Raw genomic sequence first — 25,517 nt, forward strand, 5'->3', positions numbered from 1 at the left:
TAGTCCAAGTGCTCGCTAGTTAACCTAGGTAGTCCAAGTGCCCGCTAGTTAACCTAGATAGACCAAGTGCCCGCTAGGGAACCTGTCTAGTCCAAGTACCCGCAAGGAAACGTACATAGTCCAAGTGCCCGCTAGGTAACGTACATAGTCCAAGTGCCCGCTAGGTAACGTAGATAGTCCAAGTGCCCGCTAGGGAACGTACATAGTCCAAAGGACGCTAGGTAATCTAGATAGTCCAAGTGCCCGCTAGTTAACCTACATAGTACAAGTGCCTGCTAGGTAACCTAGATAGTCCAAGTGCCAGTAACCTAGATAATCCAAGGGTCTGCTAGGTAACCTACATTGTCCTAGTGCCCCCTAGTTAACCTACATTCTCCAAGTGCCCGATAGGCAACCTACATAGTCCAAGTGCCCGCTAGGTAACCTACATAGTCCAAATGCCCGCTAGTTAACCTACATAGTCCAAGTGCCCGATAGGGAACCTATATAATCCAAGTGTCCGCTAGGGAACCTACATAGTCCAAGTGCCCGTTAGGTAACCTGGATAGTCCAAGTGCCCGCTAGGTAACCTACATAGTGCAAGTGTCTGCTAGATAACCTAAGTAGTCCAAGGGCCCGCTAGTTAACATACATAGTCCAAGTGCCCGGTAGTTAACTTACATAGTTCAAGTGTCTGTAGGGAACATTCATAGTCCAAGTGCCCGCTAGGGAACCTACATAGTCCAAGTGCCCACTAGGGAACTTACGTAGTCCAAGTGCCCGCTAGGGAATCTACATAGTCCAAGGGCCCGCTGGTTAATGTAGATAGTCCAAGTGCTGCAAGTTAATCTACATAGTCCAAGTGCCCGCTAGGGAATCAACATAGTCCAAGTACCCGCTAGTTAACGTAGATAGTCCAAGTGACACTAGTTAATCTACATAGTCCAAGGGCCCGTTAGTTAACCTACAGAGTCCAAATACCCGCTAATTAACCTACATCGTCCAAGGGTCCGCTAGTTAACCTAGATAGTCCAAGTGCCCGCTAGTTAACCTACATAATCCAAGTGCCCGCTAGGTAACCTAGACAATTCAAGTGACCACTAGGTTACCTACATAGTCAAAGTTCCTCCTATGTAACCTAGATCGCCCAAGTGCCCGCTAGTTAACCTAAATAGTCAATGGGCCCGCTAGTTAACCTACATAGTGCAAGAGCCCGCTAGCTACCTTAGATAATCCAAGTGCCCGCTAGTTAACCTATGTCGTCCAAGTGCCCGCTAGTTAACCTTGATCGTCCAAGTGCCCGCTAGTTAACCTACATAGTCAATGGGCCCGCTAGTTAACCTACATAGTGCAAGAGCCCGCTAGTTAACCTAGATCGTGCAAGTGTCCGCTAGTTAACCTACATAGTCCACGTGCCAGTTAGCTAACCTAGATAGTCCAAGGGCCCGCTAGTTGACCTACATAGTCCAAGTGCCCGCTATGGAACCTTCATAGTCCAAGTGCCAGCTAGGTAACCTAGATAGTCCAAGTGCCCGCTATTTAACCTAGATAGTCCTAGTGCCCGTTAGTTAACCTAGAAAGTCCAAGTGCCCACTAAGGGATGTACTTAGTCCATGTGCCCGTTAGCTAACCTACATAGTCCAAGTGCCCGCTAGTTAACAATGATCATCCAAGTGCCCGCTAGTTAACCTAGATGGTCCAAGTGTCCTCTAGTTAACCTAGATCGTCAATGTGCCCGCTAGTAAACCTACAAAGTCCAAGGGCCCGCTAGTTAACCAACAAAATCCAAATACCCGCTAGTTAATCTACATAGTCCAAGGGCCCGCTAGGTAACCTACATACTCCAAGGGCCCGGTAGTTAACATAGATAGTCCAAGTGCTCCTTAGTTAACCTAGATAGTCCAAGTGCCCGCTAGTTAACCTAGATAGTCCAAGTGCTCGCTAGTTAACCTAGATAGTCCAACTGCCCGCTTGTTAACCTAGATAGACCAAGTACCCGCTAGGGAACCTATCTAGTCCAAGTACCCGCTAGGAAACGTACATAGTCCAAGTGCCCGCTAGGTAACGTACATATCCATGTGCCCGCTAGGTAACGTAGATAGTCCAAGTGCCCGCTAGTTAACCTACATAGTCCAAGTGCTGCTAGGTAACCTAGATAGTCCAAGTGCCCACTAGTTAACCTACATAGTCCAGGGTCCCCCTAAGTAACCTAGATAGTCCAAGGGTCCGCTAGGTAACCTACATTGTCCTAGTGCCCCCTAGTTAACCTACATTCTCCAAGTGCCCGATAGGCAACCTACATAGTACAAGTGCCCGCTAGGTAACCTAGACAGTCCAAGTGGCCATTAGGTTACCTACATAGTCCAATTGCCCGTTCGTTAACCTACATAGTCCAAGTGCCCGCTAGGTAACGTAGATAGCCCAAGTGCCCGCTAGGGAACGTACATAGTCCAAGTGCCCGCTAGTTAACCTAGATAGTACAAGGGCCCGCTAGTTTACATACATAGTCCAAGTGCCCTGTAGTTAACTTACATAGTTCAAGTGTCCGTAAGGAACATTTATAGTCCAAGTGCCCGCTAGGGAACCTACGTAGTCCAAGTGCCCGCTAGGGAATCTACATAGTCCAAGGGCCCGCTGGTTAATGTAGATAGTCCAAGTGCTGCTAGTTAATCTACATAGTCCAAGTGCCCTCTAGGGAATCTACATAGTCCAAGGGCCCGCTAGTTAACGTAGATAGTCCAAGTGCGGCTAGTTAATCTACATAGTCCAAGTTCCCGCTAGGTAACCTAGACAGTCCAAGTGACCATTAGGTTACCTACATAGTCCAATTGCCCGTTCGTTAACCTACATAGTCCAAGTGCCCGCTAGGTAACGTAGATAGCCCAAGTGCCCGCTAGGGAACGTACATAGTCCAAGTGCCCGCTAGTTAACCTAGATAGTCCAAGGGCCCGCTAGTTTACATACTTAGTCCAAGTGCCCGGTAGTTAACTTACATAGTTCAAGTGTCCGTAAGGAACATTCATAGTCCAAGTGCCCACTAGGGAACCTACGTAGTCCAAGTGCCCGCTAGGGAATCTACATAGTCCAAGGGCCCGCTGGTTAATGTAGATAGTCCAAGTGCTGCTAGTTAATCTACATAGTCCAAGTGCCCTCTAGGGAATCTACATAGTCCAAGGGCCCGTTAGTTAACGTAGATAGTCCAAGTGCGGCTAGTTAATCTACATAGTCCAAGGGCCCGCTAGTTAACCTACATAGTTCACATACCCGCTAGTTAACCTAGATTGTCCAAGGGCCCGCTAGTTAACCTACATCGTCCAAGGGCCCGCTAGTTAACCTAGATAGTCCAAGTGCCCGCTATGGAACCTACATAGTCCAAGTGCTCGCTAGGTAACCTACTTAGTCCAAGTGCCCGCTTGGTAACCTAAATATTCCAAATGCTCGCTAGGGAAACAACATAGTCCAAGTGCCCGCTAGTTAACTTACATAGTCCAAGTGCCCGATAGGGAACCTACATAATCCAAGTGCCCGCTAGGGAACCTACATAGTCCAAGTGCCCGTTAGGTAACCTAGATAGTCCAAATGCCCGCTAGGGAACCCACATAGTCCAAATGCCCGCTAGGGAACCTACATAGTCCAAGTGCCCGCTAGGTAACGTGCATAGTCCAAGTGCCTGCTAGGTAACGTAGATAGTCCAAGTGCCCACTAGGGAACGTACATAGTCCAAGTGCCCGCTACGTAACCTAGATAGTCCAAGTGCCCGCTAGTTAACCTACATAGTACAAGTACCTGCTAGGTAACCTAGATAGTCCTAGTGCCCCCTAGTTAACCTACATTCTCCAAGTGCCCGATAGGCAACCTACATAGTCCAAGTGCCCGCTAGGTAACCTACATAGTCCAAATGCCCGCTAGTTAACCTACATAGTCCAAGTGCCCGATAGGGAACCTATATAATCCAAGTGCCCGCTAGGGAACCTACATAGTCCAAGTGCCCGTTAGGTAACCTGGATAGTCCAAGTGACCGCTAGGTAACCTACATAGTGCAAGTGTCTGCTAGATAACCTAAGTAGTCCAAGGGCCCGCTAGTTAACATACATAGTCCAAGGGCCCGAAAGTTAACTTACATAGTTCAAGTGTCCGTAGGGAACATTCATAGTCCAAGTGCCCGCTAGGGAACCTACATAGTCCAAGTGCCCTCTAGGGAACCTACGTAGTCCAGGTGCCCGCTAGGGAATCTACATAGTCCAAGGGCCTGCTGGTTAATGTAGATAGTCCAAGTGCTGCTAGTTAATCTACATAGTCCAAGTACCCACTAGTTAACCTAGATCGTCCAAGTGTCCGCTAGTTAACCTACATAGTCCAAGTGCCAGCTAGGGAACCTACATAGTCCAAGTGCCTGCTAGGGAACCTACATTGTCCATGTACCCGCTCTGGAACATACATAGACCATGTGCCCGCTAGGGAATCTACATAGTACAAGGGCCCGCTAGTTAACGTAGATAGTCCAAGTGCCGCTAGTTAATCTACATAGTCCAAGGGCCCGTTAGTTAAGCTACATAGTCCAAATACCCGCTAGTTAACCTAGATCGTCCAAGGGCCCGCTAGTTAACCTACATAGTCCAAGTGCCTCCTAGGTAACGTAGATAGTCCAAGTGCCCACTAGGGAACGTACATAGTCCAAGTGCCCGCTACATAACCTAGATAGTCCAAGTGCCCGCTAGTTAACCTACATAGTCCAAGTGCCTGCTAGGTAACCTAGATAGTCCAAGTGCCCACTAGTTAACCTACATAGTCAAACTTCCCCCTAGGTAACCTAGATCGTCCAAGTGCCCGCTAGTTAACCTAAATAGTCAATGGGCCCGCTAGTTAACCTAGATAATCCAAGTGCCCGCTAGTTAACCTATATCGCCCAAGTGCCCGCTAGTTAACCTAGATCGTCCAAGTGCCCGCTAGTTAACCTACATAGTCAATGGGCCCGCTAGTTAACCTACATAGTGCAAGAGCCCACTAGTTAACCTAGATCGTGCAAGTGTCCGCTAGTTAACCTACATAGTCCACGTGCCAGTTAGCAAACCTAGATAGTCCAAGGGCCCGCTAGTTGAACTACATAGTCCAAGTGCCCGCTAGGGAACCTTCATAATCCAAGTGCCAGCTAGGTAACCTAGATAGTCCAAGTGCCCACTAGTTAACCAAGATAGTCCTAGTGCCCACTAAGGGACGTACTTATTCCATGTGCCTGTTAGCTAACCTAGATAGTCCAAGTGCCCGCTAGTTAACAATGATCATCCAAGTGCCCGCTAGTTAACCTAGATGGTCCAAGTGTCCTCCAGATAACCTAGATCGTCCAAGTGCCCGCTAGGGAACCTATATAATCCAAGGGCCCGTTGGGAACCTACATAGTCCAAGTGCCCGTTAGGTAACCTAGATAGTCCAAGTGCCCGCTAGTAAACCTACATAGTCCAAGGGCCCGCTAGTTAGCCTACATAGTCCAAGTACCAGCTAGTTAATCTACATAGTCCAAGGGCCCGCTAGTTAACCTACATCGTCCAAGGGCCCGCTAGTTAACCTAGATAGTCCAAGTGCCCGCTAGTTAACCTAGATAGTCCAAGTGCCCGCTAGTTAACCTACATAATCCAAGTGCCCTAAAGGGAACCTACATAATCCAAGTGCCCGCTAGGGAACCTACATAGTCCAAGTGCTCGCTAGGTAACCTACTTAGTCCAAGTGCCCGCTTGGTAACCTAAATATTCCAAATGCTCGCTAGGGAAACTACATAGTCCAAGTGCCCGCTAGTTAACTTACATAGTCCAAGTGCCCGATAGGGAACCTACATAATCCAAGTGCCCGCTAGGGAACCTACATAGTCCAAGTGCCCGTTAGGTAACCTAGATAGTCCAAATGCCCGCTAGGGAACCCACATAGTCCAAATGCCCGCTAGGGAACCTACATAGTCCAAGTGCCCGCTAGGTAACGGACATAGTCCAAGTGCCTGCTAGGTAACGTAGATAGTCCAAGTGCCCACTAGGGAACGTACATAGTCCAAGTGCCCGCTACGTAACCTAGATAGTCCAAGTGCCCGCTAGTTAACCTACATAGTCCAAGTACCTGCTAGGTAACCTAGATAGTCCTAGTGCCCCCTAGTTAACCTACATTCTCCAAGTGCCCGATAGGCAACCTACATAGTCCAAGTGCCCGCTAGGTAACCTACATAGTCCAAATGCCCGCTAGTTAACCTACATAGTCCAAGTGCCCGATAGGGAACGTATATAATCCAAGTGCCCGCTAGGGAACCTACATAGTCCAAGTGCCCGTTAGGTAACCTGGATAGTCCAAGTGACCGCTAGGTAACCTACATAGTGCAAGTGTCTGCTAGATAACCTAAGTAGTCCAAGGGCCCGCTAGTTAACATACATAGTCCAAGGGCCCGAAAGTTAACTTACATAGTTCAAGTGTCCGTAGGGAACATTCATAGTCCAAGTGCCCGCTAGGGAACCTACATAGTCCAAGTGCCCTCTAGGGAACCTACGTAGTCCAGGTGCCCGCTAGGGAATCTACATAGTCCAAGGGCCTGCTGGTTAATGTAGATAGTCCAAGTGCTGCTAGTTAATCTACATAGTCCAAGTACCCACTAGTTAACCTAGATCGTCCAAGTGTCCGCTAGTTAACCTACATAGTCCAAGTGCCAGCTAGGGAACCTACATAGTCCAAGTGCCTGCTAGGGAACCTACATTGTCCATGTGCCCGCTCTGGAACATACATAGACCATGTGCCCGCTAGGGAATCTACATAGTACAAGGGCCCGCTAGTTAACGTAGATAGTCCAAGTGCCGCTAGTTAATCTACATAGTCCAAGGGCCCGTTAGTTAAGCTACATAGTCCAAATACCCGCTAGTTAACCTAGATAGTCCAAGTGCCCCCTAGGTAACCTAGACAGTTCAAGTGACCACTAGGTTACCTACATAGTCCAAGTGCCCGCTAGTTAACCTAGATAGTCCAAGTGCCCGCTAGTTAACCTACATAATCCAAGTGCCCTAAAGGGAACCTACATAATCCAAGTGCCCGCTAGGGTACCTACATAGTCCAAGTGCTCGCTAGGTAACCTACATAGTCCAAGTGCCCGCTTGGTAACCTAAATATTCCAAATGCTCGCTAGGGAAACTACATAGTCCAAGTGCCCGCTAGTTAACCTACATAGTCCAAGTGCCCGATAGGGAACCTACATAATCCAAGTGCCCGCTAGGGAACCTACATAGTCCAAGTGCATGTTAGGTAACCTAGATAGTCCAAATGCCCGCTAGGGAACCCACATAGTCCAAGTTCCCGCTAGGGAACCTACATAGTCCAAGTGCCCGCTAGGTAACCTACATAGTGAAAGTGTCTGCTAGATAACCTAAGTAGTCCAAGGGCCCGCTAGTTAACATACATAGTCCAAGTGCCCGGTAGTTAACTTACATAGTTCAAGTGTCCGTAGGGAACATTCATAGTCCAAGTGCCCGCTAGGGAACCTACATAGTCCAAGTGCCCTCTAAGGAACCTACGTAGTCCAGGTGCCCGCTAGGGGGCCTACATAGTCCAAGGGCCCGCTGGTTAATGTAGTTATTCCAAGTGCTGCTAGTTAATCTACATAGTCCAAGTACCCGCTAGTTAACCTAGATCATCCAAGTGTCCGCTAGTTAACCTACATAGTCCAAGTGCCAGCTAGGGAACCTACATAGTCCAAGTGCCTGCTAGGGAACCTACATTGTCCATGTACCCGCTCTGGAACATACATAGACCATGTGCCCGCTAGGGAATCTACATAGTACAAGGGCCCGCTAGTTAACGTAGATAGTCCAAGTGCCGCTAGTTAATCTACATAGTCCAAGGGCCCGTTAGTTAAGCTACATAGTCCAAATACCCGCTAGTTAACCTAGATCGTCCAAGGGCCCGCTAGTTAACCTACATAGTCCAAGTGCCTGCTAGGTAACGTAGATAGTCCAAGTGCCCACTAGGGAACGTACATAGTCCAAGTGCCCGCTACATAACCTAGATAGTCCAAGTGCCCGCTAGTTAACCTACATAGTCCAAGTGCCTGCTAGGTAACCTAGATAGTCCAAGTGCCCAATAGTTAACCTACATAGTGAAACTTCCCCCTAGGTAACCTAGATCGTCCAAGAGCCCGCTAGTTAACCTAAATAGTCAATGGGCCCGCTAGTTAACCTACATAGTGCAAGAGCCCGCTAGCTAACCTAGATAATCCAAGTGCCCGCTAGTTAACCTATATCGCCCAAGTGCCCGCTAGTTAACCTAGATCGTCCAAGTGCCCGCTAGTTAACCTACATAGTCAATGGGCCCGCTAGTTAACCTACATAGTGCAAGAGCCCACTAGTTAACCTAGATCGTGCAAGTGTCCGCTAGTTAACCTACATAGTCCACGTGCCAGTTAGCAAACCTAGATAGTCCAAGGGCCCGCTAGTTGAACTACATAGTCCAAGTGCCCGCTAGGGAACCTTCATAATCCAAGTGCCAGCTAGGTAACCTAGATAGTCCAAGTGCCCACTAGTTAACCAAGATAGTCCTAGTGCCCACTAAGGGACGTACTTATTCCATGTGCCTGTTAGCTAACCTAGATAGTCCAAGTGCCCGCTAGTTAACAATGATCATCCAAGTGCCCGCTAGTTAACCTAGATGGTCCAAGTGTCCTCCAGATAACCTAGATCGTCCAAGTGCCCGCTAGGGAACCTATATAATCCAAGGGCCCGTTGGGAACCTACATAGTCCAAGTGCCCGTTAGGTAACCTAGATAGTCCAAGTGCCCGCTAGTAAACCTACATAGTCCAAGGGCCCGCTAGTTAGCCTACATAGTCCAAGTACCAGCTAGTTAATCTACATAGTCCAAGGGCCCGCTAGGTAACCTACATACTCCAAGGGCCCGCTAGTTAACCTGGATAGTCCAAGTGCTCACTAGTTAACCTAGATATTCCAAGTGCCCGCTAGTTAACTAGATAGTCCAAGTGCTCGCTAGTTAACCTAGATAGTCAAAGTGCCCGCTAGTTAACCTAGATAGACCCAGTACCCGCTAGGGCACCTATCTAGTCCAAGTACCCGCTAGGAAACGTACATAGTCCAAGTGCCCGCTAGGGAACGTACATAGTCCAAGTGCCCGCTAGTTAACCTAGATAGTCCAAGGGCCCGCTAGTTTACATACTTAGTCCAAGTGCCCGGTAGTTAACTTACATAGTTCAAGTGTCCGTAAGGAACATTCATAGTCCAAGTGCCCGCTAGGGAACCTACGTAGTCCAAGTGCCCGCTAGGGAATCTACATAGTCCAAGGGCCCGCTGGTTAATGTAGATAGTCCAAGTGCTGCTAGTTAATCTACATAGTCCAAGTGCCCTCTAGGGAATCTACATAGTCCAAGGGCCCGTTAGTTAACGTAGATAGTCCAAGTGCGGCTAGTTAATCTACATAGTCCAAGGGCCCGCTAGTTAACCTACATAGTTCACATACCCGCTAGTTAACCTAGATCGTCCAAGGGCCCGCTAGTTAACCTACATCGTCCAAGGGCCCGCTAGTTAACCTAGATAGTCCAAGTGCCCGCTATGGAACCTACATAGTCCAAGTGCTCGCTAGGTAACCTACTTAGTCCAAGTGCCCGCTTGGTAACCTAAATATTCCAAATGCTCGCTAAGGAAACAACATAGTCCAAGTGCCCGCTAGTTAACTTACATAGTCCAAGTGCCCGATAGGGAACCTACATAATCCAAGTGCCCGCTAGGGAACCTACATAGTCCAAGTGCCCGTTAGGTAACCTAGATAGTCCAAATGCCCGCTAGGGAACCCACATAGTCCAAATGCCCGCTAGGGAACCTACATAGTCCAAGTGCCCGCTAGGTAACGTGCATAGTCCAAGTGCCTGCTAGGTAACGTAGATAGTCCAAGTGCCCACTAGGGAACGTACATAGTCCAAGTGCCCGCTACGTAACCTAGATAGTCCAAGTGCCCGCTAGTTAACCTACATAGTACAAGTACCTGCTAGGTAACCTAGATAGTCCTAGTGCCCCCTAGTTAACCTACATTCTCCAAGTGCCCGATAGGCAACCTACATAGTCCAAGTGCCCGCTAGGTAACCTACATAGTCCAAATGCCCGCTAGTTAACCTACATAGTCCAAGTGCCCGATAGGGAACCTATATAATCCAAGTGCCCGCTAGGGAACCTACATAGTCCAAGTGCCCGTTAGGTAACCTGGATAGTCCAAGTGACCGCTAGGTAACCTACATAGTGCAAGTGTCTGCTAGATAACCTAAGTAGTCCAAGGGCCCGCTAGTTAACATACATAGTCCAAGGGCCCGAAAGTTAACTTACATAGTTCAAGTGTCCGTAGGGAACATTCATAGTCCAAGTGCCCGCTAGGGAACCTACATAGTCCAAGTGCCCTCTAGGGAATCTACGTAGTCCAGGTGCCCGCTAGGGAATCTACATAGTCCAAGGGCCTGCTGGTTAATGTAGATAGTCCAAGTGCTGCTAGTTAATCTACATAGTCCAAGTACCCACTAGTTAACCTAGATCGTCCAAGTGTCCGCTAGTTAACCTACATAGTCCAAGTGCCAGCTAGGGAACCTACATAGTCCAAGTGCCTGCTAGGGAACCTACATTGTCCATGTACCCGCTCTGGAACATACATAGACCATGTGCCCGCTAGGGAATCTACATAGTACAAGGGCCCGCTAGTTAACGTAGATAGTCCAAGTGCCGCTAGTTAATCTACATAGTCCAAGGGCCCGTTAGTTAAGCTACATAGTCCAAATACCCGCTAGTTAACCTAGATTGTCCAAGGGCCCGCTAGTTAACCTACATAGTCCAAGTGCCTGCTAGGTAACGTAGATAGTCCAAGTGCCCACTAGGGAACGTACATAGTCCAAGTGCCCGCTACATAACCTAGATAGTCCAAGTGCCCGCTAGTTAACCTACATAGTCCAAGTGCCTGCTAGGTAACCTAGATAGTCCAAGTGCCCAATAGTTAACCTACATAGTCAAACTTCCCCCTAGGTAACCTAGATCGTCCAAGTGCCCGCTAGTTAACCTAAATAGTCAATGGGCCCGCTAGTTAACCTACATAGTGCAAGAGCCCGCTAGCTAACCTAGATAATCCAAGTGCCCGCTAGTTAACCTATATCGCCCAAGTGCCCGCTAGTTAACCTAGATCGTTCAAGTGCCCGCTAGTTAACCTACATAGTCAATGGGCCCGCTAGTTAACCTACATAGTGCAAGAGCCCACTAGTTAACCTAGATCGTGCAAGTGTCCGCTAGTTAACCTACATAGTCCACGTGCCAGTTAGCAAACCTAGATAGTCCAAGGGCCCGCTAGTTGAACTACATAGTCCAAGTGCCCGCTAGGGAACCTTCATAATCCAAGTGCCAGCTAGGTAACCTAGATAGTCCAAGTGCCCACTAGTTAACCAAGATAGTCCTAGTGCCCACTAAGGGACGTACTTATTCCATGTGCCTGTTAGCTAACCTAGATAGTCCAAGTGCCCGCTAGTTAACAATGATCATCCAAGTGCCGGCTAGTTAACCTAGATGGTCCAAGTGTCCTCCAGATAACCTAGATCGTCCAAGTGCCCGCTAGGGAACCTATATAATCCAAGGGCCCGTTGGGAACCTACATAGTCCAAGTGCCCGTTAGGTAACCTAGATAGTCCAAGTGCCCGCTAGTAAACCTACATAGTCCAAGGGCCCGCTAGTTAGCCTACATAGTCCAAGTACCAGCTAGTTAATCTACATAGTCCAAGGGCCCGCTAGTTAACCTACATCGTCCAAGGGCCCGCTAGTTAACCTAGATAGTCCAAGTGCCCGCTAGTTAACCTACATAATCCAAGTGCCCTAAAGGGAACCTACATAATCCAAGTGCCCGCTAGGGAACCTACATAGTCCAAGTGCTCGCTAGGTAACCTACTTAGTCCAAGTGCCCGCTTGGTAACCTAAATATTCCAAATGCTCGCTAGGGAAACTACATAGTCCAAGTGCCCGCTAGTTAACTTACAAAGTCCAAGTGCCCGATAGGGAACCTACATAATCCAAGTGCCCGCTAGGGAACCTACATAGTCCAAGTGCCCGTTAGGTAACCTAGATAGTCCAAATGCCCGCTAGGGAACCCACATAGTCCAAATGCCCGCTAGGGAACCTACATAGTCCAAGTGCCCGCTAGGTAACGGACATAGTCCAAGTGCCTGCTAGGTAACGTAGATAGTCCAAGTGCCCACTAGGGAACGTACATAGTCCAAGTGCCCGCTACGTAACCTAGATAGTCCAAGTGCCCGCTAGTTAACCTACATAGTCCAAGTACCTGCTAGGTAACCTAGATAGTCCTAGTGCCCCCTAGTTAACCTACATTCTCCAAGTGCCCGATAGGCAACCTACATAGTCCAAGTGCCCGCTAGGTAACCTACATAGTCCAAATGCCCGCTAGTTAACCTACATAGTCCAAGTGCCCGATAGGGAACGTATATAATCCAAGTGCCCGCTAGGGAACCTACATAGTCCAAGTGCCCGTTAGGTAACCTGGATAGTCCAAGTGACCGCTAGGTAACCTACATAGTGCAAGTGTCTGCTAGATAACCTAAGTAGTCCAAGGGCCCGCTAGTTAACATACATAGTCCAAGGGCCCGAAAGTTAACTTACATAGTTCAAGTGTCCGTAGGGAACATTCATAGTCCAAGTGCCCGCTAGGGAACCTACATAGTCCAAGTGCCCTCTAGGGAACCTACGTAGTCCAGGTGCCCGCTAGGGAATCTACATAGTCCAAGGGCCTGCTGGTTAATGTAGATAGTCCAAGTGCTGCTAGTTAATCTACATAGTCCAAGTACCCACTAGTTAACCTAGATCGTCCAAGTGTCCGCTAGTTAACCTACATAGTCCAAGTGCCAGCTAGGGAACCTACATAGTCCAAGTGCCTGCTAGGGAACCTACATTGTCCATGTGCCCGCTCTGGAACATACATAGACCATGTGCCCGCTAGGGAATCTACATAGTACAAGGGCCCGCTAGTTAACGTAGATAGACCAAGTGCCGCTAGTTAATCTACATAGTCCAAGGGCCCGTTAGTTAAGCTACATAGTCCAAATACCCGCTAGTTAACCTAGATAGTCCAAGTGCCCCCTAGGTAACCTAGACAGTTCAAGTGACCACTAGGTTACCTACATAGTCCAAGTGCCCGCTAGTTAACCTAGATAGTCCAAGTGCCCGCTAGTTAACCTACATAATCCAAGTGCCCTAAAGGGAACCTACATAATCCAAGTGCCCGCTAGGGTACCTACATAGTCCAAGTGCTCGCTAGGTAACCTACATAGTCCAAGTGCCCGCTTGGTAACCTAAATATTCCAAATGCTCGCTAGGGAAACTACATAGTCCAAGTGCCCGCTAGTTAACCTACATAGTCCAAGTGCCCGATAGGGAACCTACATAATCCAAGTGCCCGCTAGGGAACCTACATAGTCCAAGTGCATGTTAGGTAACCTAGATAGTCCAAATGCCCGCTAGGGAACCCACATAGTCCAAGTTCCCGCTAGGGAACCTACATAGTCCAAGTGCCCGCTAGGTAACCTACATAGTGAAAGTGTCTGCTAGATAACCTAAGTAGTCCAAGGGCCCGCTAGTTAACATACATAGTCCAAGTGCCCGGTAGTTAACTTACATAGTTCAAGTGTCCGTAGGGAACATTCATAGTCCAAGTGCCCGCTAGGGAACCTACATAGTCCAAGTGCCCTCTAAGGAACCTACGTAGTCCAGGTGCCCGCTAGGGGGCCTACATAGTCCAAGGGCCCGCTGGTTAATGTAGATATTCCAAGTGCTGCTAGTTAATCTACATAGTCCAAGTACCCGCTAGTTAACCTAGATCATCCAAGTGTCCGCTAGTTAACCTACATAGTCCAAGTGCCAGCTAGGGAACCTACATAGTCCAAGTGCCTGCTAGGGAACCTACATTGTCCATGTACCCGCTCTGGAACATACATAGACCATGTGCCCGCTAGGGAATCTACATAGTACAAGGGCCCGCTAGTTAACGTAGATAGTCCAAGTGCCGCTAGTTAATCTACATAGTCCAAGGGCCCGTTAGTTAAGCTACATAGTCCAAATACCCGCTAGTTAACCTAGATCGTCCAAGGGCCCGCTAGTTAACCTACATAGTCCAAGTGCCTGCTAGGTAACGTAGATAGTCCAAGTGCCCACTAGGGAACGTACATAGTCCAAGTGCCCGCTACATAACCTAGATAGTCCAAGTGCCCGCTAGTTAACCTACATAGTCCAAGTGCCTGCTAGGTAACCTAGATAGTCCAAGTGCCCAATAGTTAACCTACATAGTCAAACTTCCCCCTAGGTAACCTAGATCGTCCAAGTGCCCGCTAGTTAACCTAAATAGTCAATGGGCCCGCTAGTTAACCTACATAGTGCAAGAGCCCGCTAGCTAACCTAGATAATCCAAGTGCCCGCTAGTTAACCTATATCGCCCAAGTGCCCGCTAGTTAACCTAGATCGTCCAAGTGCCCGCTAGTTAACCTACATAGTCAATGGGCCCGCTAGTTAACCTACATAGTGCAAGAGCCCACTAGTTAACCTAGATCGTGCAAGTGTCCGCTAGTTATCCTACATAGTCCACGTGCCAGTTAGCAAACCTAGATAGTCCAAGGGCCCGCTAGTTGAACTACATAGTCCAAGTGCCCGCTAGGGAACCTTCATAATCCAAGTGCCAGCTAGGTAACCTAGATAGTCCAAGTGCCCACTAGTTAACCAAGATAGTCCTAGTGCCCACTAAGGGACGTACTTATTCCATGTGCCTGTTAGCTAACCTAGATAGTCCAAGTGCCCGCTAGTTAACAATGATCATCCAAGTGCCCGCTAGTTAACCTAGATGGTCCAAGTGTCCTCCAGATAACCTAGATCGTCCAAGTGCCCGCTAGGGAACCTATATAATCCAAGGGCCCGTTGGGAACCTACATAGTCCAAGTGCCCGTTAGGTAACCTAGATAGTCCAAGTGCCCGCTAGTAAACCTACATAGTCCAAGGGCCCGCTAGTTAGCCTACATAGTCCAAGTACCAGCTAGTTAATCTACATAGTCCAAGGGCCCGCTAGGTAACCTACATACTCCAAGGGCCCGCTAGTTAACCTGGATAGTCCAAGTGCTCACTAGTTAACCTAGATATTCCAAGTGCCCGCTAGTTAACTAGATAGTCCAAGTGCTCGCTAGTTAACCTAGATAGTCAAAGTGCCCGCTAGTTAACCTAGATAGACCCAGTACCCGCTAGGGCACCTATCTAGTCCAAGTACCCGCTAGGAAACGTACATAGTCCAAGTGCCCGCTAGGTAACGTACATAGTTCAAGTGCCCGCTAGGTAACATAGATAGTCCAAGTGCCCGCTAGTTAACCTACATAGTCCAAGTGCCTGCTAGGTAACCTAGATAGTCCAAGTGCCCACTAATTAACCTACATAGTCCAGGTTCCCCCTAAGTAACCTAGATAGTCCAAGGGTCGGCTAGGTAACCTACATTGTCCTAGTGCCCCCTAGTTAACCTACATTCTCCAAGTGCCCGATAGGCAACCTACATAGTACAAGTGCCCGCTAGGTAACCTACATAGTCCAAATGCCCGCTAGGTAACCTACATAGTCCGAGTGCCCGCTATTTAACCTATATAGTCCAAGTGCCCGCTAGGGAACCTACATAGTCTAAGTGCCCGCTAAGGAACCTACATAGTCCAAGTGCCCTCTAGTTAACCTAGATAGTCCAAATGCCCGCTAGTTAACCTAGATAGTCCAAGTGCCCGCTAGTTAACCAGGATCATCAAAGTGCCCTTTAGTTAACTTACATAGTCCAAAGGCCTACTAGTTAACCTACATAGAGCAAGGGCCCGCTAGTTAACCTTGATAGTCCAAGTGCCCGCTAGTTAACCTACATAGTCCAAGTTCCCGCTAGGTAACCTAGACAGTCCAAGTGACCATTAGGTTACCTACATAGTCCAAATGCCCTTTCGTTAACCTACATAGTCCAAGTGCCCGCTAGGTAACGTAGATAGCCCAAGTGCCCGTTATGGAACGTACATAATCCAAGTGCCCGCTAGTTAACCTAGATAGTCCAAGGGCCCGCTAGTTAACATACATAGTCCAAGTGCCCGGTAGTTAACTTACATAGTTCAAGTGTCCGTAAGGAACATTCATAGTCCAAGTGCCCGCTGGGAACCTACGTTGTCCAAGTGCCCGCTAGTTAACCTAGATAGTCCAAGTGCCCGCTAGTTAACCTACATAATCCAAGTGCCCTAAAGGGAACCTACATAATCCAAGTGCCCGCTAGGGAACCTACACAGTCCAAGTGCTCGCTAGGTAACCTACATAGTCCAAGTGCCCGCTTGGTAACCTAAATATTCCAAATGCTCGCTAGGGAAACTACATAGTCCAAGTGCCCGCTAGTTAACCTACATAGTCCAAGTGCCCGATAGGGAACCTACATAATCCAAGTGCCCGCTAGGGAACCTACATAGTTCAAGTGCCCGTTAGGTATCCTAGATAGTCCAAATGCCCGCTAGGGAACCCACATAGTCCAAGTGCCCGCTAGGGAACCTATATAGTCCAAGTGCCCGCTAGGTAACGTACATAGTCCAAGTGCCTACTAGGTAACGTAGATAGTCCAATTGCCCACTAGGGAACGTACATAGTCCAAGTGCCCGCTACGTAACCTAGATAGTCCAAGTGCCCGCTAGTTAACCTACATAGTCCAAGTGCCTGCTAGGTAACCTAGATAGTCCAAGTGCCCACTAGTTAACCTACATAGTCAAAGTTCCCCCTAGGTAACCTAGATCGTCCAAGTGCCCGCTAGTTAACCTAAATAGTCAATGGGCCCGCTAGTTAACCTACATAGTGCAAGAGCCCGCTAGCTAACCTAGATAATCCAAGTGCCCGCTAGTTAACCTATATCGTCCAAGTGCCCGCTAGTTAACCAAGATCGTCCAAGTGCCCGCTAGTTAACCTACATAGTCCACGTGCCAGTTAGCAAACCTAGATAGTCCAAGGGCCCGCTAGTTGACCTACATAGTCCAAGTGCCCGCTAGGGAACCTTCATAATCCAAGTGCCAGCTAGGTAACCTAGATAGTCCAAGTGCCCGCTAGTTAACCTAGATAGTCCTAGTGCCCACTAAGGGACGTACTTAGTCCATGTGCCTGTTAGCTAACCTAGATAGTCCAAGTTCCCGCTAGTTAACCTAGATGGTCCAAGTGTCCTCTAGTTAACCTAGATCGTCCAAGTGCCCGCTAGTAAACCTACAAAGTCCAAGGGCCCGCTAGTTAACTTACATAGTCCAAGTACCCGCTATTTAATCTACATAGTCCAAGGGCCCTCTAGGTAACCTACATACTCCAATGGCCCGCTAGTTAACCTAGATAGTCCAAGTGCTCGTTAGTTAACCTAGATAGTCCAAGTGCCCGCTAGTTAACCTAGATAGTCCAAGTGCTCGCCAGTTAACCTAGATAGTCCAAGTGCCCGCTTGTTAACCTAGATAGACCAAGTACCCGCTAGGGAACCTATCTAGTCCAAGAACCCGCTAGGAAACGTACATAGTCCAAGTGCCCGCTAGGTAACGTAGATAGTCCAAGTGCCCGGTAGTTACCCTACATAGTCCAAGTGCCTGCTATGTAACCTAGATAGTCCAAGTGCCCACTAGTTAACCTACATAGTCCAGGTTCCCCCTAAGTAACCTAGATAGTCCAAGGGTCCGCTAGGTAACCTACATTGTCCTAGTGCCCCCTAGTTAACCTACATTCTCCAAGTGCCCGATAGGCAACCTACATAGTACAAGTGCCCGCTAGGTAACCTACATAGTTCAAATGCCCGCTAGTTAACCTAAATAGTCCCAGTGCCCGATAGGGAACCTATATAATCCAAGGGCCCGTTGGGATCCTACATAGTCCAAGTGCCCGTTAGGTAACCTAGATAGTCCAAGTGCCCGCTAGTAAACCTACATAGTCCAAGGGCCCGCTAGTTAGCCTACATAGTCCAAGTACCAGCTAGTTAATCTACATAGTCCAAGGGCCCGCTAGGTAACCTACATACTCCAAGGGCCCGCTAGTTAACCTAGATAGTCCAAGTGCTCACTAGTTAACCTAGATATTCCAAGTGCCCGCTAGTTAACTAGATAGTCCAAGTGCTCGCTAGTTAACCTAGATAGTCAAAGTGCCCGCTAGTTAACCTAGATAGACCCAGTACCCGCTAGGGCACCTATCTAGTCCAAGTACCCGCTAGGAAACGTACATAGTCCAAGTGCCCGCTAGGTAACGTACATAGTCCAAGTGCCCGCTAGGTAACATAGATAGTCCAAGTGCCCGCTAGTTAACCTACATAGTCCACGTGCCAGTTAGCAAACCTAGATAATCCAAGGGCCCGCTAGTTGAACTACATAGTCCAAGTGCCCGCTAGGGAACCTTCATAATCCAAGTGCCAGCTAGGTAACCTAGATAGTCCAAGTGCCCACTAGTTAACCAAGATAGTCCTAGTGCTCACTAAGGGACGTACTTATTCCATGTGCCTGTTAGCTAACCTAGATAGTCCAAGTGCCCGCTAGTTAACAATGATCATCCAAGTGCCCGCTAGTTAACCTAGATGGGCCAAGTGTCCTCCAGATAACCTAGATCGTCCAAGTGCCCGCTAGGGAACCTATATAATCCAAGGGCCCGTTGGGAACCTACATAGTCCAAGTGCCCGTTAGGTAACCTAGATAGTCCAAGTGCCCGCTAGTAAACCTACATAGTCCATGGGCCCGCTAGTTAGCCTACATAGTCCAAGTACCAGCTAGTTAATCTACATAGTCCAAGGGCCCGCTAGGTAACCTACATACTCCAAGGGCCCGCTAGTTAACCTAGATAGTCCAAGTGCTCACTAGTTAACCTAGATATTCCAAGTGCCCGCTAGTTAACTAGATAGTCCAAGTGCTCGCTAGTTAACCTAGATAGTCAAAGTGCCCGCTAGTTAACCTAGATAGACCCAGTACCCGCTAGGGCACCTATCTAGTCCAAGTACCCGCTAGGAAACGTACATAGTCCAAGTGCCCGCTAGGTAACGTACATAGTCCAAGTGCCCGCTAGGTAACATAGATAGTCCAAGTGCCCGCTAGTTAACCTACATAGTCCAAGTGCCTGCTAGGTAACCTAGATAGTCCAAGTGCCCACTAATTAACCTACATAGTCCAGGTTCCCCCTAAGTAACCTAGATAGTCCAAGGGTCGGCTAGGTAACCTACATTGTCCTAGTGCCCCCTAGTTAACCTACATTCTCCAAGTGCCCGATAGGCAACCTACATAGTACAAGTGCCCGCTAGGTAACCTACATAGTCCAAATGCCCGCTAGTTAACCTACATAGTCCGAGTGCTGCTAGGTAACCTAGATAGTCCAAGTGCCCACTAGTTAACCTACATAGTCCAAGTGCTGCTAGGTAACCTAGATAGTCCAAGTGCCCACTAGTTAACCTACATAGTCCAGGGTCCCCCTAAGTAACCTAGATAGTCCAAGGGTCCGCTAGGTAACCTACATTGTCCTAGTGCCCCCTAGTTAACCTACATTCTCCAAGTGCCCGATAGGCAACCTACATAGTACAAGTGCCCGCTAGGTAACCTAGACAGTCCAAGTGGCCATTAGGTTACCTACATAGTCCAATTGCCCGTTCGTTAACCTACATAGTCCAAGTGCCCGCTAGGTAACGTAGATAGCCCAAGTGCCCGCTAGGGAACGTACATAGTCCAAGTGCCCGCTAGTTAACCTAGATAGTACAAGGGCCCGCTAGTTTACATACATAGTCCAAGTGCCCTGTAGTTAACTTACATAGTTCAAGTGTCCGTAAGGAACATTCATAGTCCAAGTGCCCGCTAGGGAACCTACGTAGTCCAAGTGCCCGCTAGGGAATCTACATAGTCCAAGGGCCCGCTGGTTAATGTAGATAGTCCAAGTGCTGCTAGTTAATCTACATAGTCCAAGTGCCCTCTAGGGAATCTACATAGTCCAAGGGCCCGCTAGTTAACGTAGATAGTCCAAGTGCGGCTAGTTAATCTACATAGTCCAAGTTCCCGCTAGGTAACCTAGACAGTCCAAGTGACCATTAGGTTACCTACATAGTCCAATTGCCCGTTCGTTAACCTACATAGTCCAAGTGCCCGCTAGGTAACGTAGATAGCCCAAGTGCCCGCTAGGGAACGTACATAGTCCAAGTGCCCGCTAGTTAACCTAGATAGTCCAAGGGCCCGCTAGTTTACATACTTAGTCCAAGTGCCCGGTAGTTAAATTACATAGTTCAAGTGTCCGTAAGGAACATTCATAGTCCAAGTGCCCACTAGGGAACCTACGTAGTCCAAGTGCCCGCTAGGGAATCTACATAGTCCAAGGGCCCGCTGGTTAATGTAGATAGTCCAAGTGCTGCTAGTTAATCTACATAGTCCAAGTGCCCTCTAGGGAATCTACATAGTCCAAGGGCCCGTTAGTTAACGTAGATAGTCCAAGTGCGGCTAGTTAATCTACATAGTCCAAGGGCCCGCTAGTTAACCTACATAGTTCACATACCCGCTAGTTAACCTAGATCGTCCAAGGGCCCGCTAGTTAACCTACATCGTCCAAGGGCCCGCTAGTTAACCTAGATAGTCCAAGTGCCCGCTATGGAACCTACATAGTCCAAGTGCTCGCTAGGTAACCTACTTAGTCAAAGTGCCCGCTTGGTAACCTAAATATTCCAAATGCTCGCTAGGGAAACAACATAGTCCAAGTGCCCGCTAGTTAACTTACATAGTCCAAGTGCCCGATAGGGAACCTACATAATCCAAGTGCCCGCTAGGGAACCTACATAGTCCAAGTGCCCGTTAGGTAACCTAGATAGTCCAAATGCCCGCTAGGGAACCCACATAGTCCAAATGCCCGCTAGGGAACCTACATAGTCCAAGTGCCCGCTAGGTAACGTGCATAGTCCAAGTGCCTGCTAGGTAACGTAGATAGTCCAAGTGCCCACTAGGGAACGTACATAGTCCAAGTGCCCGCTACGTAACCTAGATAGTCCAAGTGCCCGCTAGTTAACCTACATAGTCCAAGTACCTGCTAGGTAACCTAGATAGTCCTAGTGCCCCCTAGTTAACCTACATTCTCCAAGTGCCCGATAGGCAACCTACATAGTCCAAGTGCCCGCTAGGTAACCTACATAGTCCAAATGCCCGCTAGTTAACCTACATAGTCCAAGTGCCCGATAGGGAACGTATATAATCCAAGTGCCCGCTAGGGAACCTACATAGTCCAAGTGCCCGTTAGGTAACCTGGATAGTCCAAGTGACCGCTAGGTAACCTACATAGTGCAAGTGTCTGCTAGATAACCTAAGTAGTCCAAGGGCCCGCTAGTTAACATACATAGTCCAAGGGCCCGAAAGTTAACTTACATAGTTCAAGTGTCCGTAGGGAACATTCATAGTCCAAGTGCCCGCTAGGGAACCTACATAGTCCAAGTGCCCTCTAGGGAACCTACGTAGTCCAGGTGCCCGCTAGGGAATCTACATAGTCCAAGGGCCTGCTGGTTAATGTAGATAGTCCAAGTGCTGCTAGTTAATCTACATAGTCCAAGTACCCACTAGTTAACCTAGATCGTCCAAGTGTCCGCTAGTTAACCTACATAGTCCAAGTGCCAGCTAGGGAACCTACATAGTCCAAGTGCCTGCTAGGGAACCTACATTGTCCATGTGCCCGCTCTGGAACATACATAGACCATGTGCCCGCTAGGGAATCTACATAGTACAAGGGCCCGCTAGTTAACGTAGATAGACCAAGTGCCGCTAGTTAATCTACATAGTCCAAGGGCCCGTTAGTTAAGCTACATAGTCCAAATACCCGCTAGTTAACCTAGATAGTCCAAGTGCCCCCTAGGTAACCTAGACAGTTCAAGTGACCACTAGGTTACCTACATAGTCCAAGTGCCCGCTAGTTAACCTAGATAGTCCAAGTGCCCGCTAGTTAACCTACATAATCCAAGTGCCCTAAAGGGAACCTACATAATCCAAGTGCCCGCTAGGGTACCTACATAGTCCAAGTGCTCGCTAGGTAACCTACATAGTCCAAGTGCCCGCTTGGTAACCTAAATATTCCAAATGCTCGCTAGGGAAACTACATAGTCCAAGTGCCCGCTAGTTAACCTACATAGTCCAAGTGCCCGATAGGGAACCTACATAATCCAAGTGCCCGCTAGGGAACCTACATAGTCCAAGTGCATGTTAGGTAACCTAGATAGTCCAAATGCCCGCTAGGGAACCCACATAGTCCAAGTTCCCGCTAGGGAACCTACATAGTCCAAGTGCCCGCTAGGTAACCTACATAGTGAAAGTGTCTGCTAGATAACCTAAGTAGTCCAAGGGCCCGCTAGTTAACATACATAGTCCAAGTGCCCGGTAGTTAACTTACATAGTTCAAGTGTCCGTAGGGAACATTCATAGTCCAAGTGCCCGCTAGGGAACCTACATAGTCCAAGTGCCCTCTAAGGAACCTACGTAGTCCAGGTGCCCGCTAGGGGGCCTACATAGTCCAAGGGCCCGCTGGTTAATGTAGATATTCCAAGTGCTGCTAGTTAATCTACATAGTCCAAGTACCCGCTAGTTAACCTAGATCATCCAAGTGTCCGCTAGTTAACCTACATAGTCCAAGTGCCAGCTAGGGAACCTACATAGTCCAAGTGCCTGCTAGGGAACCTACATTGTCCATGTACCCGCTCTGGAACATACATAGACCATGTGCCCGCTAGGGAATCTACATAGTACAAGGGCCCGCTAGTTAACGTAGATAGTCCAAGTGCCGCTAGTTAATCTACATAGTCCAAGGGCCCGTTAGTTAAGCTACATAGTCCAAATACCCGCTAGTTAACCTAGATCGTCCAAGGGCCCGCTAGTTAACCTACATAGTCCAAGTGCCTGCTAGGTAACGTAGATAGTCCAAGTGCCCACTAGGGAACGTACATAGTCCAAGTGCCCGCTACATAACCTAGATAGTCCAAGTGCCCGCTAGTTAACCTACATAGTCCAAGTGCCTGCTAGGTAACCTAGATAGTCCAAGTGCCCAATAGTTAACCTACATAGTCAAACTTCCCCCTAGGTAACCTAGATCGTCTAAGTGCCCGCTAGTTAACCTAAATAGTCAATGGGCCCGCTAGTTAACCTACATAGTGCAAGAGCCCGCTAGCTAACCTAGATAATCCAAGTGCCCGCTAGTTAACCTATATCGCCCAAGTGCCCGCTAGTTAACCTAGATCGTCCAAGTGCCCGCTAGTTAACCTACATAGTCAATGGGCCCGCTAGTTAACCTACATAGTGCAAGAGCCCACTAGTTAACCTAGATCGTGCAAGTGTCCGCTAGTTATCCTACATAGTCCACGTGCCAGTTAGCAAACCTAGATAGTCCAAGGGCCCGCTAGTTGAACTACATAGTCCAAGTGCCCGCTAGGGAACCTTCATAATCCAAGTGCCAGCTAGGTAACCTAGATAGTCCAAGTGCCCACTAGTTAACCAAGATAGTCCTAGTGCCCACTAAGGGACGTACTTATTCCATGTGCCTGTTAGCTAACCTAGATAGTCCAAGTGCCCGCTAGTTAACAATGATCATCCAAGTGCCCGCTAGTTAACCTAGATGGTCCAAGTGTCCTCCAGATAACCTAGATCGTCCAAGTGCCCGCTAGGGAACCTATATAATCCAAGGGCCCGTTGGGAACCTACATAGTCCAAGTGCCCGTTAGGTAACCTAGATAGTCCAAGTGCCCGCTAGTAAACCTACATAGTCCAAGGGCCCGCTAGTTAGCCTACATAGTCCAAGTACCAGCTAGTTAATCTACATAGTCCAAGGGCCCGCTAGGTAACCTACATACTCCAAGGGCCCGCTAGTTAACCTGGATAGTCCAAGTGCTCACTAGTTAACCTAGATATTCCAAGTGCCCGCTAGTTAACTAGATAGTCCAAGTGCTCGCTAGTTAACCTAGATAGTCAAAGTGCCCGCTAGTTAACCTAGATAGACCCAGTACCCGCTAGGGCACCTATCTAGTCCAAGTACCCGCTAGGAAACGTACATAGTCCAAGTGCCCGCTAGGTAACGTACATAGTTCAAGTGCCCGCTAGGTAACATAGATAGTCCAAGTGCCCGCTAGTTAACCTACATAGTCCAAGTGCCTGCTAGGTAACCTAGATAGTCCAAGTGCCCACTAATTAACCTACATAGTCCAGGTTCCCCCTAAGTAACCTAGATAGTCCAAGGGTCGGCTAGGTAACCTACATTGTCCTAGTGCCCCCTAGTTAACCTACATTCTCCAAGTGCCCGATAGGCAACCTACATAGTACAAGTGCCCGCTAGGTAACCTACATAGTCCAAATGCCCGCTAGTTAACCTACATAGTCCGAGTGCCCGCTATTTAACCTATATAGTCCAAGTGCCCGCTAGGGAACCTACATAGTCTAAGTGCCCGCTAAGGAACCTACATAGTCCAAGTGCCCTCTAGTTAACCTAGATAGTCCAAATGCCCGCTAGTTAACCTAGATAGTCCAAGTGCCCGCTAGTTAACCAGGATCATCAAAGTGCCCTTTAGTTAACTTACATAGTCCAAAGGCCTACTAGTTAACCTACATAGAGCAAGGGCCCGCTAGTTAACCTTGATAGTCCAAGTGCCCGCTAGTTAACCTACATAGTCCAAGTTCCCGCTAGGTAACCTAGACAGTCCAAGTGACCATTAGGTTACCTACATAGTCCAAATGCCCTTTCGTTAACCTACATAGTCCAAGTGCCCGCTAGGTAACGTAGATAGCCCAAGTGCCCGTTAGGGAACGTACATAATCCAAGTGCCCGCTAGTTAACCTAGATAGTCCAAGGGCCCGCTAGTTAACATACATAGTCCAAGTGCCCGGTAGTTAACTTACATAGTTCAAGTGTCCGTAAGGAACATTCATAGTCCAAGTGCCCGCTAGGGAACCTACGTTGTCCAAGTGCCCGCTAGTTAACCTAGATAGTCCAAGTGCCCGCTAGTTAACCTACATAATCCAAGTGCCCTAAAGGGAACCTACATAATCCAAGTGCCCGCTAGGGAACCTACACAGTCCAAGTGCTCGCTAGGTAACCTACATAGTCCAAGTGCCCGCTTGGTAACCTAAATATTCCAAATGCTCGCTAGGGAAACTACATAGTCCAAGTGCCCGCTAGTTAACCTACATAGTCCAAGTGCCCGATAGGGAACCTACATAATCCAAGTGCCCGCTAGGGAACCTACATAGTTCAAGTGCCCGTTAGGTATCCTAGATAGTCCAAATGCCCGCTAGGGAACCCACATAGTCCAAGTGCCCGCTAGGGAACCTATATAGTCCAAGTGCCCGCTAGGTAACGTACATAGTCCAAGTGCCTACTAGGTAACGTAGATAGTCCAATTGCCCACTAGGGAACGTACATAGTCCAAGTGCCCGCTACGTAACCTAGATAGTCCAAGTGCCCGCTAGTTAACCTACATAGTCCAAGTGCCTGCTAGGTAACCTAGATAGTCC

Source organism: Tenrec ecaudatus, chromosome 1 (assembly GCF_050624435.1).
Source record: "Tenrec ecaudatus isolate mTenEca1 chromosome 1, mTenEca1.hap1, whole genome shotgun sequence".
NCBI classification, from domain to species: domain Eukaryota; kingdom Metazoa; phylum Chordata; class Mammalia; order Afrosoricida; family Tenrecidae; genus Tenrec; species Tenrec ecaudatus.